This window comes from Melopsittacus undulatus, chromosome 1 (genome assembly GCF_012275295.1).
Source record: "Melopsittacus undulatus isolate bMelUnd1 chromosome 1, bMelUnd1.mat.Z, whole genome shotgun sequence".
NCBI classification, from domain to species: Eukaryota; Metazoa; Chordata; class Aves; order Psittaciformes; family Psittaculidae; genus Melopsittacus; species Melopsittacus undulatus.
Window position 1 is genome coordinate 131,586,887 of NC_047527.1, and position 21,279 is coordinate 131,608,165.

A 21,279-nucleotide genomic window follows, 5' to 3' on the forward strand; every position below is an offset into this window, starting at 1 on the left:
GGGGTCAGTTCATACTTTTCTCAAAACTTTATTGGCAACAATTCGGCAGTGTTTGTTTGCAGTTTAGAAAGCCATTTGAAGAGTAGTTAAGGTTTAAGGTGAATAAAGAAGTCTCTTAAACACTCCTTCCAACTGTGTGGTCCTGCAGATGAACAAGTTAAGTTTGGTTTAAGATTTTTTGAGGGTGGCTTTAGAAATTAACAATGCAATACTTTCCAAACTAAAGACTATTACAATGTAAGTAGCACAGTTGAGCATAACTCGTGGTGGAAGCTGCCCGATTTCAGCTATGTGCTCAGATGATCGTTGTTTCAAAATGCATGACAGTGTTTAAATGAGAGGAAAGGTAATAATATTGCACATAATTATCCTTGAGAATCTGAAGTTTATTGCGTTAAAAAAAAACACAACTATTTATTAGTCTGCATATAAAGAAAGTGACATGAGTTTAAAATAATTTTTAAATCAGTTTAATTCAGCAGGTGCAGCCCTCTGTGGAATGTGCAAGTCATTTAGGCCAGTTGTGAACCAATCTGGTTGGTTGTCTTCAAAGAGTTTTGCACCTGTGTAACTATAATGAGGTTGTAATTGATTTGAATTAAAATGCTGCAACTGTTGTGTTTAGACAAGGCCTTCATCTAGCATTTAATTCAGTAACAGTAGAAACTTGACTTACTACTCACAGCTTTCTACTAGTGATTTCCCTTCTTCGTTCCCAGTAATTTAAGCACATGTTGATATTCATCCTTTGCTTCTCCTGTCTTAATTATCCTGCTTCATTTCCCTTTTCCATGACCTGCACAGTCGTAAAAATCACTCTGGTTTGCACACAGAGGCCTGCCAGGAATCAAAATGCTTTTTGCTCTCCCTAACCAACCCTGGCATATTCTGCTGCTGCCAGCACCTTTTGTATCAGTCTTGTCTTAGCTTCTTGTGGAGAAATTGAGCTTTTCCTGCTGGTGGGTGGGCACTGGCTCTTCAAAGTCCTCATCTTTTGTTAGAAAAACTGAGGAAAACCTGGGTCTTTCTTTGAATAAATAACTAGAAAAATCAGATGCATGTCTACATATTGTACTCCAAGTGCTGTGCGACATTTCAAACCTGTGGACCTGTGAAATACCTTTCTTGAAGTGTGCCATTTTGTCATTTCTAGTGTTTGCAAGAACCTTAACCAAAATTTAGTTGCTCTGAGCAAATACTGCAATCAGGTATTTTTGCAAAACTTTCTTTATATTCCTTCTGGTAAGAAACAATGTGCTGCCTTGGGGATGATCAGCAAAAAATAAATGAAAGGTAGAAAAAGGCCCTTTTCTTCAGGGACATTGCTAAATGGCCCATCAAATAGTTGAGAAGTGATGCTGAGCATGTAAATACTGAGTTCCCCTAAGCTGTAGATACTGGGTCTTATTAAAATGTTATGTTGGGGTAGTAAAACTGCTAAAGGAACCAGCTGGAGGGTTAGCTAACATCTGGGGAGGGGAGAAAGAGAGAACAATTTTAAATATATGGGCTCTTTAGTTGCAGCTAAGGTGAATTTTGTTACTAGATTAAAGTGAGGGGAGAGCAAAATACAGGAAACAGGCGTTTTGCTGTTGGTTGTAGCACCAGCTGTGTGTTACACCATCAGAGTAAGATGTGTGGAAACAGAAAATCGGGGACAGTGAGGAAAGAAAATTATTTTTATGTTGTTGTTTAAAGCCTGTTGAAATCCATGGGAGCTTTTTGTCAGTTGGATTTTGATCACCCTTGAATTGTATTTTTCTTCATTGCCACCCTCACCAGAACATTCCACACAGTTCCTGTTAGCACTTGAATGTAGGGGAAGGGGAAGAGGGTGTTGTTCACACACTGTGTGTCAACTATTACCATAGTTCAGCAAAGCTTAACTCTTCTGATTTTTAGTTTGGATGATAAATTTGAGCAAGTTAAGTTGGAAAGTTCTTCTACAGTATCAAAGATACTTCAGTGCATTAACTATTTCAGTATGAAAAAATCTGAAGATCATGTAGTATAATATCAGCAAATAATTCCCCATGCCTGAAAATTTGGCTGTAAGCATTGGGCAGTATTCTTCCATAATTGGGTTTGTAGTCTGAATGTGCATAGCCTTGAGGAAAGAGAAGTTTACAAAGGATAATGCTTTTATATTGCTAGCAAGTCAGACTAATTGTCTCCTTGCTGTTCTCTACACTACTTGTAGATATTCTTCTGGTCAACTGCCGCATTAATAATTGCATCAGAAATGCAAAAGAATTCAAGTCATTTTTGTAGTGGAATGAACTGTGCCAAAATGCATGATGGACTACAAAACAGGAGCTTATGGGTGCTTTGGGACAGTGTCATTTCAACCCATGTTCACACCCAGATCTGAAGTGAGGACTCCGTCATTGTCAAGAAGACAATTCAGCAATGACTACTTTGTGATTTCATATTACTTGAGTTTTTCTGGCTGCTGCAGTGGTGTCAGATGATTGGAGGCTTCAGAAGTAAAAAGACCACTGTATCAGAGGAGGCGTTAAAAGGCTTTTAACAGCTTCTATCCACATGTGAACTGAGACACTGTGTTCTGTGCTATCTAATCTGTATGTCTTCGGTTCTTACTACAGGAATCTATTTTTTTTGTAAATGACTTTAGCACTTGAATCCCAGATTTATTATTATGGAGTTGAATTTTTGGCATGTTTTTGATTTTCTTTTTTCTTTATTGCAGATGTATCTGGAACAATGGATCTTAATGGTTAAAATCTTATTCTGAGGAAACTTATCCAGCAATAATTAATCATTACTGCCAAACTCTCATGCATAACTCCTTTAAATATTTGTTCCACTTTTATAGGTCTTAGAACACTGCAGTCCCTATTGATACTTTATGTCAGTCACTGATATGTGCTCCAAGACTTAAAAAACAGTTAGTATTTCAAATTAATTTCCTAAAAGAGAATTTCTACTTGCTAAAGGAATGCAGCCATGTAAAATCTGATACAAAAATAATAATCATTTTCTTATTTGATTATGTAAGAAGAGCTGCTGCAGAAATGGGACCAGAGGATAGACTCTTCTGCATTGGCTTTAACATGAAGGTACTAAAGTGTCTTATAAATGTTGATTTAATAACTACTCCTCTGGCACAGGCATATGGCCCGCTTACCCCTTTCTCCACCTTGTTGATATTGTAGGGGGGAGATGAACAAACCTTCCAGCTGTTCATGTATGGATGCCAGAAGCGTGGACTGTTATGTATGGTATTGAAGATACATCCTCAGAGCTTTTTCACTTCCATAACCTACTGTGTGCGACAGGCATTGTCAGTGGAGGAAAGGGGGATGTAGATGCTGGGATCCGAACTGAAGGGCAGCTTCCATGCCTGCTCTCATCCTCTGTCATATAGCAGACACACAATGTCATAAAGAGCTTATCAACATTAAGTTGAGAGAGGTGTACTTTGTGAATGTAATTACAGTCTTTCAAGTGCATGGTATAAAGTTAGTGTCTCACAGACTGCAGGGAGTATCTTCTGGGGAGCACCTCCCTTTCATCTTCCTCCTTTGAGCTTAGTGTTCCCTCTGTTCTTTCTGATTCTTTCTGTTCCCACCTCTCTCTAGCTGGTGTTTTCTTCTCTTTCTTAGATATGTTTTCATAAAAGTGCCACCAGATTGGCTGATGGGCTCAGCCTTCACCTGCAGTGGGTCCACTGCAAAGCCATCTGTAATCGTTTGTGACTGGCCTCTGACCTCTTACCACAGTGGCTGCTCCTGCAGTCTTCCCGCTACCACAATCTTGACATATACAATGCCATATACTACCCAGTACAGGTTTCCAAGTCCACATAGTCAAGCTGGATAGGAAATGTGACCAGGTTATCTCAATCAAGGGATATTTTTGCTGATTACCAAAACTTTATTACTTTATTCAAAAGTCTTTTAATTACATACTGTTATTGTTTGTGCAACATCACACATTCAGTATTATATTTGGAGGCTCTATATATTTATGGAGTCATGCAACCTTTGAAAGGATGTTATTTGTTAATATTGATAATACATTCAGGAATTTTTAAGATAATGTGCATTTTCTAGAGAAAATACCCCCATTATCTTGATATGCAAGGTTCTTTAATTTGCTGAATTCGTTCTACTTGCATCTCTTTGATATGACTTCCACTTGAAGCACAGATACACTCCATAGTTTTTATTGCAGGCAGATGGTAAGATTTGTGTGGAAATCCTAGGCAGTTTTTATTGGGCTGTTAATTAGTGGCATTTGAATTATTAGGCATGGTAATCTTTCCTTATTTCTGCAACAATTATCCTCCTTTTGGAGAGAAACGTGACTTGTATTAGTCTGTGATTTCCTGGTTTTCTCCATTAACTCATTGTGTTACATAACAAGAAGACACAGTGTTCATGTGCTATTCTAACAGCATTAGATTGATTTTGTCAGCCTTTGGGAATATGCAATGTTTTTTCATTGTAGTCCCTCTTTCCTGCTGTGGCCTGTAGCTTAGTGTTCACTGTCCTGACCTGAAGTAAAGATTTTTTTCTTCTAAAGATGTTTTCTTCTAATGTGATTGAAGATTTTTTATTAATACAGTCAGTACTGGTTCTCGCAGCTAGAAACTAGGAAAGCTGTGAATATTAAGTGTGGAAACTGACCATCTTTTACATAATTCTCTATTTTAGTTGAGATAAAGATATGCTTCTGAAGATCAGCCAGATCCTCCAGAGTATTATAAGCACTGTCTGTCAGCCTAATACAATTATGTTCTGGAGTACACTAGAGACTCCTAAAAATTTGGAAATGCAAGGTCAAACCCTGAGTGCTTTTAGGTGTGCAATCCTGAATCATATTAATATATTATAGCAAAGAGTTTTGTGTGTCAGATATTAGAACAATCTGAATAATGACAGGTCCCCAGTAGAACTAAAAAATGAAATATAAACCTTTTAGCTCCTCTGTCTCTGTATGGTATTATCCTTTTACTCACACAACCAGCATCATGGCACCTAGTTTCTTGATAATGAAGCAGAAGCATTCAGATTCCTAAGTACTAGTGCAAGGTAGGTCTGTGTCCTGGGTTTAGCAGTAGCAGTCATTTTTCCCCTTAATAGCTGGTACAGCACTGTGTTTTGACTTTCAGCCTGGGAACAGCGCTGATAACACCGATGTTTTTAGTTGTTGCTAAGTAATGTTTACTCTGACCAAGGGCTTTTTGAGCCTCATGCTCTGCCAGCGTGGAGGGGAGGCCGGGAGGAAGCAGAGACAGGACACCTGACCCAACCTAGCCAAAGAGGTATTCCATACCACAGCACGTCATGCCTGGGAAGGTTACTGGGAGTTTTCCTGGAAGGGCTCGCTCTCTTCCTGGTCAGGCTTGTTTCGGGGAGTGGTGTTGTATTCTCTTCCCTTGTTATTTTGTTACATTCTTTCGATTCTCCTCCCCATACCTCTGAGAGCTGGGGGGGGAGGGAGGGGGGGGGGGGGCGGAAGGAAAGAAGGGGAGGGGGTGAGAGAAAGACTGTGTGGCTGGGTTTAAACTATGACAGTCTGTAAGAAATGCACATGGTAAGCTTTCCTTTCTGCTGGGATGAATATAATCCTAACTTGTTCCAGTCATTCTTGCTTGAGACATGAATACCTTTCAATGCAGGTTTTTTATCTGGTAATTAGACGTTCTTGTGCTTTATCTTATGTTCATTTTGGAAGCAATACTCTCATCATTCCTAACCATCTCTTTTTTTATTAACTGTTGGGAAGCCACCCTTTTGTGTATTGTGAGATTACCTATAATTAGATTCCATCTCACTAAAGCACTGCTATGTAAACCATTTCACCTCTTGTTTAATTGAGAAACTGAATGTAGAGAGGCTTTATGTTAATGAGGAAAGAATGAGTTCTTAAATTGGCCAGAATGGTATTATGGCTCTTCTGAGCCTCTTAGTACAGTTACCAGCTTTGCCTCCTTCCCTAGCTTATGTAGTCCTTATTTTGGGGCATCTGCAAGGTTTAAGAAACAGTCTGGAGTTAGAAATAATTGAGAGTTGAGATGTTAAGTGTTCAAAACAAGCTCATCAGTATGTATGTCATGAGAAACAAACACCATGTGTTTTTACCCACATATCTAATCAACTCTGAATTTTTTGAAAACCACAATTTTTAGGTGTAACTTATATGTGGCAGAGCTTTTTGCCACTGGAGGAATAGAGTAACAGGGTCAGTTCCTGTTACAATGCTTTTTACAGATTCCAGAGTGTGGTCAGTGGATCCACATCATGGTGGCCTCTAAGGAGTCTGCAAAAGGAAGCCCAATACTAATGATGTTAAATTGATTATGGAAACATATATCTTCATGAGACAACTTTTTGTGGTATAAAAACTGAAAAAGACTGAAAACATTTGTTCTGTTACAATGCTTATACTTTTGGTCAAGTGCAGGGTATGCTACAGCAAGGAGCTGCCTCAGTCCTGTCTGCTGGCATATAGAGTTTACACAGAGTAAAAAAGACTGGAAGGATATGACAGTGTATTATACTTTTTAGACTCAGATTTGAATGTCTGTCCCTAAAATCTAGGTTTCTTAGGTCTCTGAAGAAGAGTACTGCAGATAGACAGATGTCTTGATTTGATGGGAGATGAACTATCCTTAAACCACTAACACTAAATAGTCCTAAATATTCTGCAGTTTAGATATGTTATAAGGGGTACTGACTGATACCTGAAGCAGAAAGGAAGAAAACTAGGGTGATAGTTGTAGAAGATTTTACTTCAGTTGTAGAGAAATTTAAAAAATATTCTAAATCTGACACTTTTATCCTGTGACTGTGGTGGGGAGAAAATTAAAATGCCTGTGCATTAAGGAGCACATATAAAATCATAATCAGCAGGAGCATTCTTGGTGCTTAGTTACTTGATTAATCTAAGCAACTTGCCTACAGTAATGGAGTTAAACATTTCTTGCTGTGAATTTTCAGATTCTTTTAAAGATGGAGTTGCTTGGGTTTTGACTGGGCTAAATCTGTGACAGAAGAACTCAGACTGTGAGAAGAGAAAAATCTCTAGATTTTCTTGTGACGGTTTCCATCTAGGTGAGAAGTGCTGCTAGAGCACACTTATGGTGATGTATGTAGAATCATAGAATCATGGAATGGTTTTGGTTGGAAAGGACCTTAAGATCATCTACTTCCAACCCCCCTGCCATTGGCAGGGACATCTCCCACTAAACCATGTCACCCAAGACACTGTCCAGTCCGGCCTTGAGCAACCCAGGGATGGAGCACTCACAGCCTCCCTGGGCAACCCATTCCAGTGCCTCACCACCCTAACAGTAAAAAAATTCCTCCTTATGTCCAATCTAAATTTCCCCTGTTTAAGTTTTAACCCTTTACCCCTTCTCCTGTCACTACCGTCCCTAATGAAGAGTCCATCCCCAGCAGCCTTATAGGCCCCCTTCAGATACTGGAAGGCTGCTATGAGGTCTCCACTCAGCCTTCTCCAGGCTGAACAGCACCAACTTTCTCAGTCTATCTTCATATGGGAGGTGCTACAGTCCCCTGGTCATCCTCGTGGCCCTCCTCTGGACTTGTTCTAACAGTTCCATGTCCTTTTTATGTTGAGGACACCAGAACTGCACACAATACTCCAAGTGAGGTCTCATGAGAGCAGAGTAGAGGGGCAGGATCACCTCCTTTGACCTGCTGGTCATGCTCCTTTTGATGCAGCCCAGGATACAGTTGGCTTTTTGGGCTGTGAGCGCACACTGAAGCCAGCTCATGTTCATTTTCTCATCGACCACACTCCCAAGTCCTCCACAGGGCTGCTCTGAATCTCTTCTTTGTCCAGCCTGTAGGTGTGCCCGAGATTGCTCTGTGTATGTGTATGTGCTAGACTTGTGTCTCATGTCCTTCCTAGAAGCCAGGAAGATGCTGCTTACTATTAATCAGGATCAGAATGATAACTTCTTGCAGACACACTTTGGCTTAAGTATTAGATCAAGAAAACATCTTTCTTGACAGTTTTCACTGTATATTGCTTGAAATCTTTGTTTTGGTTTTTTGGTTTGTTTTTTTTTTTTTAAGAGAATTAGAAAAGCTATGATTAAAAAAAACAAGTTGCTGTTCTCCCTTTAGAGGTAAGGTTGCCTTGGCCATTTGTGTTTTGGTTGTATCACTATTTGGATTTTACACTGTATATGGGTATATCTGTATGGATATAACAAAAGGGACATATTTGAGGATTCTCTCTAGCAATGAATGAGTTGAGGATATCTATCCCTGCAGATTCCAGATGATGAGAGAAAAATTGCTTGCAAGCTGGGAATATTTTTATAAGATCCATTTTTATGCAGTCTATTTTGGCATGTTTTATTTTAAGACAGTAATTCAAAAGTTGTTGAAATGTGTAAGCCTTAAGTTGAGCACTTAAGCTGGTATTTCTCCATAAGCACGTGAATAGCACAATTAATGTGCACAGAGCTAATCTCATGCTGAAGTGTTTTGCTGAATTGAGTCCCTAGAGAATTTAATGCGAGCAAAGAAAAATATAGCTAAATATGAGCATTGTTGCCAGGTTTGGTGGAAATATTTTTGCTTTCTATGTGTACTTCTTAGTGTAAGTTTCCCTTGAATGCAGTTTGAATATAATTCTGCTGTTCAGCAACACAGATGCAAGAAGCATGCCATAAATATCTTTCCCCTCCCTATCTCCCTCCCTTTCTCCTTTCCCCTCTTCCCCAAAGCTGCATTTGCAAGTGTATCATGCTGGATATTGATGTTACAATTTCATTAAGTATTTATAAAATGCTGGACAGTAATAAGGTACTTTTCCACAGCCTAAGGGCTGGATGTGTGTGCTGTTCCATACTGTTACATAAGCACAGAGGAAGTGCAAGACATCACCTGCTCTCCTACTCTGATCCAGTATAATACTAGTCTTTGTGCTCCATCTGCAAACATGACTAAGCCATTGATGTCATAAGAGTTATTTGTAATTTCTTTTGGAAGAATCAGCCCACAGAAGTGGATCTCAGATTTTTATTCTTCGTGATGGGAAGGTGCATGGGTGAGCATGCGAAGAAGCCAAAGTTACTCAAGGCTCACACAAGTGTAATAAAGAGTAGCTGATAGGTATAGCCAGTGCACAGCTCAGTTACTACTAGTTTTCTCTGTGGTTCCAGTATATGATCTTTCTATTCCCTGTGGACAGGAGAAAGCAGTAGCTGGGGCTGCGTATCACTATGGGGTCAGCTGTAGCTCTCTGCTGTAATAGGAGTTGGGGTCATGCAGAGCATTTTCTACTAATATTTCTGAGCAAGGATTTGCAATTGGGTTTCCAGGAGTGTCTCAGACTGTACTCCCTGTTGGGGTAGGGATCAATAACTGAGTGTCCCTGTCTTGGTGTCTCTTTTGGTTTGTAGGTGGCCTGAATGGTAAAGCAGAGGATCTTCCTTCTAAGTGATGATAGGTGGAGCTCAAGGTGACAATGTTAATATCCCAAGGGAGGCTGGGAAGACTCCAGGCTACTGTGTTGTTTCTGGAATTCTCACTGATGTGATCAGTTATTTATTGCTCATCTATTGGCTACTAAATTTACAGCTCAAAACGTGCTTAAATACTTGTTGTGCACCCTTTGTTTACTTGTATGAGTTTGCAATTTCACGTTGATCTGGGCTCACAGCAGGTTGCATTGGACCATGATCAGATGTAAACATGTCAGAAAATTTAATGTTTTAAAAGTGTAAGCATAATACAGTACTTGTGAAATGGTACTTAAAATAATTTATTTTTATTTTGTTGCAATTTTTGAGCTACCAGTAGACATGTGCAACTTCTCAACCTTCTTATTTCCCAGAACAATGAAGGACAGCGTTTTCCTAAGATGTTGGTTTTAATTTTACTGGTTAATTAAAAAAAAGTGATAGGTCATCTTCATGTACTATATGAATCGTGGAATCTAGAGGCAGGAAAGACCTATTGGGTTACGTAGTTAATCACCTTGAATCTGCAAGTTCTCTACCATAAACTTTTCCAGTGCTTTATGCAATTCAGTTTTAAATATCCCCACAAATAACAGGATTTTGACTGCTTCCCTAGGGAAGGTACTGAGCAACTTTTTTGAAACTATTCCATTATATTTAACTTTATATTTAGCATACATATATAGATGGGTAGGTGGACAAAGATATATTTTAAAGGACAGAAGCTTGTTATCTGATACTTACTGAGATAGATAATGAGAAAAAAAAAATGAAACTCTTTTCCATTCCAATGCCACATATATCAAATGTGTTAGCAAACAATGAGGTTTTGCAGTTATGTTTTCATTTATATTTTATTGCGGTAAGAGCCCTTACTGAAGAATGACTGAGGATATAATAACAAACCCTTTCAAATACATCACAACTAACAAACAGAAAAAAGAGCTTCTGCTGTTACCGTAATTTTTTATCACAGCCGTTTAATATACTGCTAATTGCAGTGGAAGGTAAACAAAAGAGTGAGGAAAATTAGATTTTTATGTTATATCTCTTTATTTTGAGTTCATGACTACATGTCTTTGCTATTGTCCTTAATAATTCTTGCTGCTGGGCACTGCAGGTCTTTATAGGCATTCCTTCTGAACTAACAATGTTGTTGTTGAAACAAATTGCACAGGTCTCGTTCTTTTAATGTCTCTAAAGATCAAATAAGTAAGAACATTACAGAGGCACAGAAAGGTAACACTCATTTTCATTTTATTTCATCCTTTAATGAAACTGTTAGTGTTCCTACTAGAAGGTGCAACGGAAATAATTTGTGGTGCTTTAAAACATCAATGTAGCACATCTGTTTGCCCATAAATACAGTGATTTGTCACCTCTTCAGGAAAACTAGCATGATAACAATGACTTGTGTAAGATATACAATGAGAGGATGATTAATAGAAATCATGGAACTGAAATTGGTCAATTTAAGTAAATAAGCCTAAAAATACAGCTTGATAAAGCAGTTCATATAAAACTAAAAATACTATATTCTCATTTAAAAATTCTCTATATATCTTTAAAGGTTTGAAATAAAACAGCTGTTCATTTTCCGAATAGCTTGAATTCCAATACATAATGGTCTTCCAATATTTCTAGTTTTGGTGATAATAATCATTCATGGTTACAGTTTGGTAGGCTTAAGTTCCTTAATGAACTATATCTGAATGAAATAGCGTGATTGCCTACATAGCTGTAGATCAGTTCATAACCATAAAAGGGATTTGGAACTCCTATGGCCTTCATCCCTTAATTACACATAGCAAGTTTCTGATGTTTTCCCTCTGTAACGGTAAAGACCTTAAGAAACAGACTCACCTTCCTTGCTTCCCCAAAATATTGATGGGACTTATACCTATGTTAAAATGTTTTAAGTACTTAATGACTTTTAAAATAAGTTATATTAAACATTTGTCTATGTTCCTTTTTGAAGGAAGGTTTTTTTTTTTAGAATGCCTGTGGCGATATTTTGCTTCAAGAAAGTAAAAACATGAAGTAGGTAAAATGAATCAATAAGAAAGTAGTACTGAGCAGATGGATGAGCAAGATTGTTGCCTAGGAAGTGAAGAATAGAAATCTTCAAAATTTGTGTGACATTCCTGAGAAGAACCTCTTGGACTGGGATCAGTTTCCTGCAAGAAATCTTCCCACTGGATCTTCAGATGACCGAGGAATCATATATTTGACTGGTTAGGAATTTACTGGATAACCAGCATTGGTGGGAGCCAAAACCACCCTGAACAAATATGATTAGATGCTAAAACCATCACTAAATTGTCATTGATCGGGCTTTATGTCCAGTTTGCAATTTCCAGAAAGTAAAATTTTATTTCCTTTAAAAATTTGCCTTTGTCTCTTTCCTGCTCTTAACATGAGCGTTTTTTAATTTTTAAAGCTGATGAGTATCTATGGTCATCTCTAATATCATATACATCTACACTGCAATCTAGTAGTGCAGCTATAGCTCCTCATGGGACACCTGAGCTGGCTTTAAAACAGCTAGCTTGGGTACCGAGCATATGGTAGCCAGACAGGGGCCTCAAGTTTTATTTAGGCTGCTTGATGTATTAGGCTTCAAGAGTCCTTACTGAGTTTCATCCTGCTTTGGGATGGACTTTTCTCAGTCACCAAACAGGTTAGTTGAGTCAGCTTGGTTATGTATACCCAAGCTACACTCTCTAGTGTCAAACCAACATATTCTTTGCTCCATTTTAAGTTGCATAGGGTGAAGAAAGGTCGTTGTGTTCAGACTCTTGTGGAGGCAATAAAGAGATATGCAATATTTAAGTGGTCTGTGGTGGCTTCAGACTGAAAAACGTATGACACAGGAGTTACATCACTGTCGTAAGAGTTATAATATTTGATTTCTCTCCCCAACAGATGCATAAATGACCAAATTCTGACAGAGCAAAGGATGTTACACACCCCACTTGCTACCACTATCTTTTGTATGCAGGAGTTCACATTTGGTTTTGTTTTTCTTCTACATTTACATTTCCTCCACAAACATGCATATGTTTTACTTTCTATAATCAATGGTAAGACTTAGCTGCTTAAATAAAACTACTGGTCTGTCTGTGGCTGTGTAGAAGTAATATTCAAAGTGAAAATGCCATCAAATTTATCCATGTATAATAAATTTTGTAAAAGAACCTGTCATGAGAGTGTTTCTGTTCCAGCAAAAGAGCAGAAGGCTTCATGAAAGACTGTCATATGGGACCTTGTGGTACTTGTATTATTTAACAGTGGAAGGCTGACGAGTTTGCTGTGTGATATTTAATATGCATTGAAAGATGTTTGTATTTTTAAGATTTCTGCAGATGCTGCTTATATATCAATTTATTACACAGGATAGCATATGAGGGGTTTTATCACTGAGTTTTAATCATAACTGGCTAGAAAATAAAATTGGATAATCCTTTTTCATTTGGGGGGATATTTTTTTTCCCCTGATCTCTTCCAATGTTGGTTTAAGCAAAAAAAAAAAATCTCATCTGAAATGGGCTTTTGAACAAAGGTCTAATTTAAATATAGATAGAAAAGGGTAACACTTTTTTTCTTTACTGTTTTTTAGTACATTCCAGCAAAGTCTTTCAGTGAATGTTGAAAATTATTTACAGAAACATCCATACCAATTTCTGTACCTGTCCCCCCAGTTATTTTGCAGTACATCTTAGAAATACAGTCTTCCAGTAGCAGTTTAATAGTTAAAGTTTTACAATACTGTTTGTTAGAAGATTTTGTTGTTGGCTTTCATAAAGGAAAACTTTTTAAATCTTGGAATATGATGTGTCGTCAAAAAAGGTACTTGAAAAGGACTCAAGTTTAACTGTGTGAGGTATTTTTCTGAGAGGATGGAAATTGAAAATAAATTGTTCTCATTTTTACAGAGATCTGCCTTTTGAAAAGCCATATGAAGGGACCTTGTCTGAAGACTTAATAGCTGGCATGAGAAAGCATAAGGGTTATTATTAAAAGGCTAAGACTTTCCCTATAAGACTGTTTAATGCATCAGAGTTACTGGTAATATTTTAACATAGATTTAAAAAAATTTTTTTTGCTAAATTTTGTAAGATTCAACAGCCTTTATTACACATTTAGTAGAACTGTGCCCCTGGGAAGCAAGGGAAGAGAAAAAGGCAGAAAGGCTTGCATGTTTTCAGATGTCATACTTGGGTCTGTAGACCTGAAAAGCGATGAGATGTCTGAGCTCATTTAGTAGTTTGCTACTGCTGAAAGGAGGATTTTGAGTTCTGTTCTGTCCTCACATACTTCTGCCCTCCGTTACTTCAGTCCAATGGTCCCGATGTCCAACTTCTCTTTTTACAGGCCCTGTTAGTTGTTCAACCACTTATGAGCTGGTGCAGCTCTAAGTCAGCAGAAAGCAGGGTGGGTTTTTTGCTGAACCAGGCTGGCTTTTGCAACTTTGTTATATTTGTAGTAGAATAATATGTACCAACACATAACAAGACAATCACAGTCCTGAAAAACGTGGTATTTTAGAAATCAGAAGGATTTATGTATGTGCTTAAGCCATTACTACTTCGGGGCCCAAAAAAGGAAGAAATAATTTTTTTGTTTTCCAGTGGAAAATAAAATCGGGATATTCTGATGTTCGGCTCACTTGATGCAGCCTGTGAAGGACCACATTTATTTCTTCGCTGGCTCCACTGTGGCAGCAGCAGTGATGGGGAAGCCAAGATCATCATCATCCACCAGTGACCTGGACCAGTTCCTGTGTGATGTATTCTAGGTTACCCTAGGGGGGTTGGACTAGATAATCTTTTGAGGTCACTTCCAAACCTTGGGATTATGTGATTCTGTGACAACAGCATGCCAGAATCACAGAACCATGGCCTCTGAAGTTTTGTGGTCCCTGTCATCCCAGTATAATTGAGAGACAAAGTTGTCTTTTTCAGTTAAAGGTCTGCTTGGATACTCACTCAGGTTTCACAAATGATGAGGAAATCAAGGTTAAATTGGCTTCATTCTCAGTTTGAAAACTGGCAGAGTTTTCTCCCCTTAACCTCTCTGGCTTTTATCCCCTTGTGTTTTCCAGAAAATTCAGAGACAGTTTGCATTCTCTACCTTGTTCATAAATGGAACTCTCTCCCTACTTTTGTTGGTTTTCAGTGCTCTGAAATACGCAAGTTATGTTTTGTTTCTGCTGAAAATTATGATGCTGTGGGTAAATCAAAATGCTCAAGTCTTTATCTGATAATGAAAAAAAAGGTGTTGAGCTCTACTACTACAACCTTTTAGTTTTTCTGCTCCTCTAACTCTAGTAGCATGAATGGTGTTTCAGACCGTAATTAATGACAATAATCATAGAATAGTTAGGATTGGAAAGGACCTCAAGATCATCTAGTTCCAACCCCCCTGCCATGGGCAGGGACACCTCACACTAAACCATATCACCCAAGGCTTCATCCAACCTGGTCTTGAACACTGCCAGGGATGGAGCATTCACAACCTCCCTGGGCAACCCATTCCAGTACCTCACCACCCTAACAGTAAAGAATTTCTTCCTTGTGTCCAGTCTAAACCTCTGCTGTTTAAGTTTGAACCCATTACCCCTTGTCCTATTACTACAGTCCCTAATGAATAGTCCCTCCCCAGCATCCCTGTAGGCCCCCTTCAGGTACTGGAAGGCTGCTATGAGGTCTCCACGCAGCCTTCTCTTCTCCAGGCTGAACAGCCCCAACCTTCTCAGCCTGTCTTCATATACGAGGTGCTCCAGTCCCCTGATCATCCTCATGGCCCTCCTCTGGACTTGTTCTAACAGTTCCATGTCCTTTTTATGTTGAGGACACCAGAACTGCACACAATACTCCAAGTGAGGTCTCATGAGAGCAGAGTAGAGGGGCAGGATCACCTCCTTTGACCTGCTGGTTATGCTCCTTTTGATGCAGCCCAGGATATGGTTGGCTTTCTGGGCTGTGAGTGCTCATGTTCATTTTCTCATTGACCAACACCCCCAAGTCCTTCTCTGCAGGACTACCATGAATTTCCTTTTTGCCCAACCTGTAGCTGTGCCTGAGATTGCACTGACCCAGGTGTAGGACCTTGCACTTGGCATGGTTAAACTTCATGAGGTTGGCATTGGACACCTCACAAGCGTGTCAAGGTCCTTCTGAATGGCATTCCTTCCCTCTAGCATATCAACAGAACCACACAGCTTGGTGTCATCAGCAAACTTGCTGAGGGGACACTCAATTCCATTGTCCATGTCAGCAACAAAGATGTTGAACAAGACCGGTCCCAACACCGATCCCTGAGGGACAACACTCATTACTGGTCTTCAGCCGGACATTGAACCGTTGACCACAACTCTTTGAGTGCGACCATCCAGCCAGTTCTTTATCCACCGAGTGGTCCACCTATCAAATTGATGACACTCCAATTTAGAGACAAGGATGTCATGTGGGACAGTGTCGAACGCTTTGCACAAGTCCAGGGAGATGACGTCAACTGCTCCACCCCTGTCCATCACTTCTGTACCCCGGTCATAGAAGGCCACCAAATTGGTCAGGCAGGATTTCCCCCTAGTAAAGCCATGCTGGCTGTCACCAAGCACCTTGTTGTTTTTCATGTGCCCTAGCATGCCTTCCAAGAGAATCTGCTCCAAGATCTTGCCAGGGACAGAGGTGAGACTGACTGGTCTGTAATTCCCTGGGTCATCCATTTTCCCCTTCTTGAAAATGGGGGTCATATTTCCCTTTTTCCAGTCATCAGGAACTTCACGTGACTCCCGTGATTTTTCAAATATGATGGCCAGTGGCTTTGCAACTTCATTCGCCAGCTCCTTCAGGACCCGCGGGTGGATTTCATCAAGTCCCATGGACTTGTGTACATTCAGGTTTTTAAGATGGTCTCGAACCAGATCCTCTCGTACAGTGGGCCCAAGGTCTAGGTTTTCACAGTCCCTGTGTCTGCCTTCCAAGACTCGGGTGCTGCGGTCAGAACCTTTGCCAGTGAGGACCGAGGCAAAGAAGCCATTCAGAACCTCAGACTTCTCCAAGTCCTGTGTAGCCAGTTTTCCTGAAAGTTTCCGGAGGGGAGCTACGTTGTCCCTAGTCTGTTTTTTAGCCGCTACATACCTATAAAATCCCTTCCTATTACCTTTAACATCCCTTGCCAAGTTTAGCTCCAGTTGGGCCTTAGCTTTCCTAACTTGGTCCCTAACTACCCGGACAACATCCCTGTATTCATCCCAGGCCACCTGTCCTTGCTTCCACCTTTTATAAGCCTCTTTTTTCCTGTGAATTTTCCTCAGCAGCTCCTTATCCATCCAAGGAGGTCTCCTGGCCCTCCTGCTGCACTTCCTTCTAGTTGGGATGCAACACTCCTGACCTTGTAGCAGGTGATCCAAGAGTCTTGGGCCCCCTTGCCCTCTAGGGCTATATCCCATGGAACCTTGCTAAGCAGGTTCCTGAAGAGCCCAAAGTCTGCTCTCTTGAAGTCCAGGGCAGTGAGCTTACTGCACGCTCTTCTCACTGTCTTGAGGACCTCAAATTCGCCCATCTCGTGATCACTGCATCCAAGACTTCCCTGGAGAGTCACATTTCCAACGAGCCCTTCCCTGTTGGTGAGCACGAGGTCAAGCAGGGCACCTCTCTTCATCAGCTCCTTTATTGCTTGCAGAAGGAAGTTGTCTTCCACACAATTAAGAAACCTCCTGGATTGCTTGTGCCGGGCCATACCGTCGCCCCAACAGATGTCAGGGTGGTTGAAGTGCCCCATGAGAACAAGGGCCTGCGAGTGTGAGGCTTTTCCTATTTGTCTGTAGAGTTCTTCATCCACAGGTTCCTCTTGACCAGGCAGTCTGTAACATATCCCCACAGTAATGTGTCCCGTCACCGATTTCCCCTTAACCCTGACCCACAAACTTTCTGTTAACTGATCACCTGTCCCCAGACAGAGTTCCATACTCTCCAGCCTATCCCTAACAAAAAGGGCAACTCCCCCTCCCCTCCTACTGGGCCTGTCTTTTCTAAAAAGCCTGTAACCTTCCATTCCAACACTCCAGTCAAAGGAGCCATCCCACCATGTTTCTGTGATGCCTATATTATATCATAGCCCCGTAGATGTGCCCACATCTCTAATTCCTCTTGTTTATTCCCCATGCTACGGGCATTTGTATAGAGGCATCTGATCCGAGCTCCAAATGAAGCCAGTTCAGTGGCTGGAGCGGCTAGAATATTACTACATTGCTCAGAGTATTTATTATAGGTGCTGGCAACTGACTGGGTGTGTTGGGATGGAATGATGCTCCCCTCCCCCAACACAACTCGTTTAAAGCATCCTTGACAAGTCTGGCAAGCCTCCCAGCAAAGCCACTCTTCCCTTTCTTTATCAGAGCAGCTCCACCAGCCCCCAGTAGGTCTGGCCTACAAATGTGGGCCCCATGTCCAAGACACCCAAACCCTTGGCTATGACACCACCCTTTTAACCATTTATTAACCTGTCCAATCCTCCTTGCCTTTGGAAGGTCCTCCCCTGTGCCTTGGAGAATTGTTGAAAAGACTATCTGAGCTCCAGAACCCCTGACCACCTCTCCCAGGGCTCTGTAGTACTTCTTTATACTCCTCAGGCTACTACTATCTATATCCCTAGCACCCACATGTACCACAAGAAGTGGGTAATAGTCCGTGGGACTTACTAGAGCAGGCAGCCTCTCTGCAACATCCCTGATCAGTGCCCCAGGTAGGCAACACACCTCCCTTGCAACCGGGTCAGGCCAACAGATGAGCACTTCTGTCCCTTTCATGGCAGAGTCCCCCACTACTACCACCCGCCGCTTTTTCCTGGCGGCACCAGTAGAGATCTTCTGTACCAGTGCACCAGCCGACTGTTTCTGAAAGTGCTTTGGTTTTTAGTACAAAGTATCTATTTCTTTTATTCTTTTGAGTGAGGAAAAAGCACCATATTGATCTTGATTTTTATTTTTTTAAACATGTTTTTTATAAAACATACAGTGCTTTATTTCCGCAACTGTAGTAATCTGTCAGTAAAACGTGATCTGAAAATAGTAAGCCTCCCCAAAGGCATAAATTAGACATAACATCCTTGTAGGTGCATGTGTTCAAGAGCATGATATTTTAAGACCTGCATTTTGACCCAAAGGTAGGTTTACTGTTAGCAACAGAGGTCAGGCCTCCATAGATTATCCTGTGCACAAGGAAAATCTTTGAGGTTGCTTCTTTTGGGGCATGATATGGATGCTTTTGTCCTTATCTAGTGACAGTGATGAAGACAAAAGGAATTGAAACAGTGGTTCAGCATCTTTTAGCCTGGTTACAGCCTTTTTTTTTTTTCATCTCTAAGTAGAGATATTCACTGTACAGCAATAACTACAGCTCATCTACAGTGATGTGATAAGCTTGTTATTGCACATGCCATGAGAGAGACTTGAGAAACTATCTGTTTGCAAGGAAAATCTGTATATGGGCTTGGTATTAAAATTTAAATGCATATTCTTATATTACACCTCTGAAGGAAAAGGAAACCTTATATGAGGGAATGAAGTCTTATGAACATCCCAGGTGTGACTATCTGTAATAGCATTTGTTCTATAGACAGTGAAAGCACAGAAGGAACTGGATGTGCAAAAGGGGGGTGACAATGGTAAATTAGCTGAATTTACAATAAATTAACTGGTGCATAATTTGACTCAAATAATATTGTAAAGCCATGTAGCTCCTTCCTGTCTGGAAACAGGATATTAAACATCCATAAAGCAGAAGGGTCAGTAATGCCATTTGTCCCACTGGCTTTCTTATACCATATGTGAAATAAACTAGGTGGAAGCTGTCAAACATGGATTACATAGATTACAGAAATGGAGGGTGTGGGGTGTGGATAGAGTTTTGAGATTTGTTTGTTTCCAACAGTTGAACTTGGAATGAAAAAAGAAAACTGCTTTCTTGACATTTCAGTAGTTTACAACTCTTTAATTATGAAATTTAGTTACAAATCTTAACATTGGCCTAAGTGCCTTCCAAAATGGTTGGAGTTTCCTAAAATATCAAATCTTGGTGTAAGACTTAGACAAACAACAATTACAGAGGAAGCAGTTTTCAATATGAGAAGCATAGAAGGAACATCACTTGGGCATTGTCACAAGAAAACTTATTTGAGAGCCTGTTGCTAAATCTTGTCCTTCTGTATACAGATCCAGTCATTGTGATTACTTACTGTCATGTTTGCAGATGAATAAGCTGTGTTGCAACTGTCTTTAGAAATGTTTTTTCACCATTAATTTAGCAGTCACTTTTTTGTGGGATTTCCTCTTTTCAGAACTTGAGACTTACCTACCTGGAGCAATTCATGAAAATTAATGTGAGTCAACTAAAGATGCGACTTAGAAATGGATCAGTTAAACATCATTAAAACCCCCAAGGACCTTCTTACCCAGAATTCATGTGGTCCTTATTTAATTTACTTTTATGGTGAAGTTAGATCATTTAAATGCAATTCTAAAGGAGAACATCCACATTAGGGTTTAATGCAGTTTTACAGCTTCTCTTTAAAGTAACATTTCAAGTTAATTCACTTTCCTGATTGTCCCCATATAAATAAATCCCTAATCCCACAAGTGTTTTTAGTTCTGGCTAATCCTTGACACTTCCAAATAAGGGACTGCATAATCCAGATAGTGTCTATACCAATTACTGTGCTGGAAAACATCCAATTTCCAGTCTCTGCTGCATCTGGTAAGACCTGCTCTCTGACTGTTTAGCTTTACCAGCAAACTATAGGGTAGTTGTAAAACAGGCTAAACTTAAGGCAGTAGGTTTTTGTATCCCAAATAAGTTAGCTGATACTAATACAATCAGATTCTCATCTATTAACTAAAAAGCTGAAAAGCTTTTAAGCTGATCTGCAGAAGATAACTTTAGCATCTTCATATAATACTTCCTTGAGGGGTGAACCATTTCCAGTTAAATGACTTGTGAGAGAGGATGCTTGAACCTTTCTGTAATGCCCAGGTGTAATTATTGGACAGAGAGTTTGAGAACTCTATGAAGGGGGAGATTTAAATTCCATGCTGGCTTTCTTAGGTGTCAGCCAGAAAAGGCTGCCTAGAGGATGTATAGGATCAGTATATGTTTCAGCAGGCAGCTTAGTACCTCAGGCATTTAGGTAAGTTTAGGTGCTTTGCGTAGATTATGCCATTATATATATTTCTCCAAGAGGACTTAATACTGGTTGGAAATTATACCATTTGAACTGTGGTCTTAACCCAAAGTTAACTATTATGCTTCTGTTTTGTTTGCTTTTAAGTGGAGCTTTGTAGTAAAGACACAGAGATGAAATATAGATAGTGATGGTGCTGTGGAAGCAGAGTGGCCCTTATGTAGAGATGTAAATTCCAGCCTTTTGACAAAACTCCGTAATTGATCCTATTATGCGTTGATCCTTGGTCATTTGGGTTCAGGAGCAGAAAGTAATGAAGTTGCTTGACAGATGCATCATTAATTTGTATAAAATTAGCCACAAAACCAGTGTTCTTAACCATGATGGCCTTACGAGCTGCCAAATTCAGAGCAGACTTGATCTGAATTGCTTTTGAATTCTATCAACTATATTGATCAGATATCCACTAACTACAGTGGATGTGTAGACATCTAGCTCAGAGCTCATAGCTTCTTACTGAGCATCAATTTTGTTTTTTGAACTTTGGATTTGTGTAAAAGCTATAACATGATGATCCAGCATTAAACCTCTTAGTCTTGGATAGAAACCACCCTAGCAACAGGACA

General features: G+C 39.9%; 1 long non-coding RNA gene across 1 annotated transcript; it reads left to right on the top strand.

Moving 5' to 3' along the window:
• Positions 1-255: 255 nt before the first annotated feature.
• Positions 256-3,425, top strand: LOC115947167 (uncharacterized). The gene is made up of 3 exons (XR_004081122.2): positions 256-2,908; positions 3,020-3,080; positions 3,177-3,425. It is a non-coding gene; the product is annotated as an uncharacterized lncRNA (long non-coding RNA).
• The last annotated feature ends 17,854 nt before the right edge of the window (positions 3,426-21,279 follow it).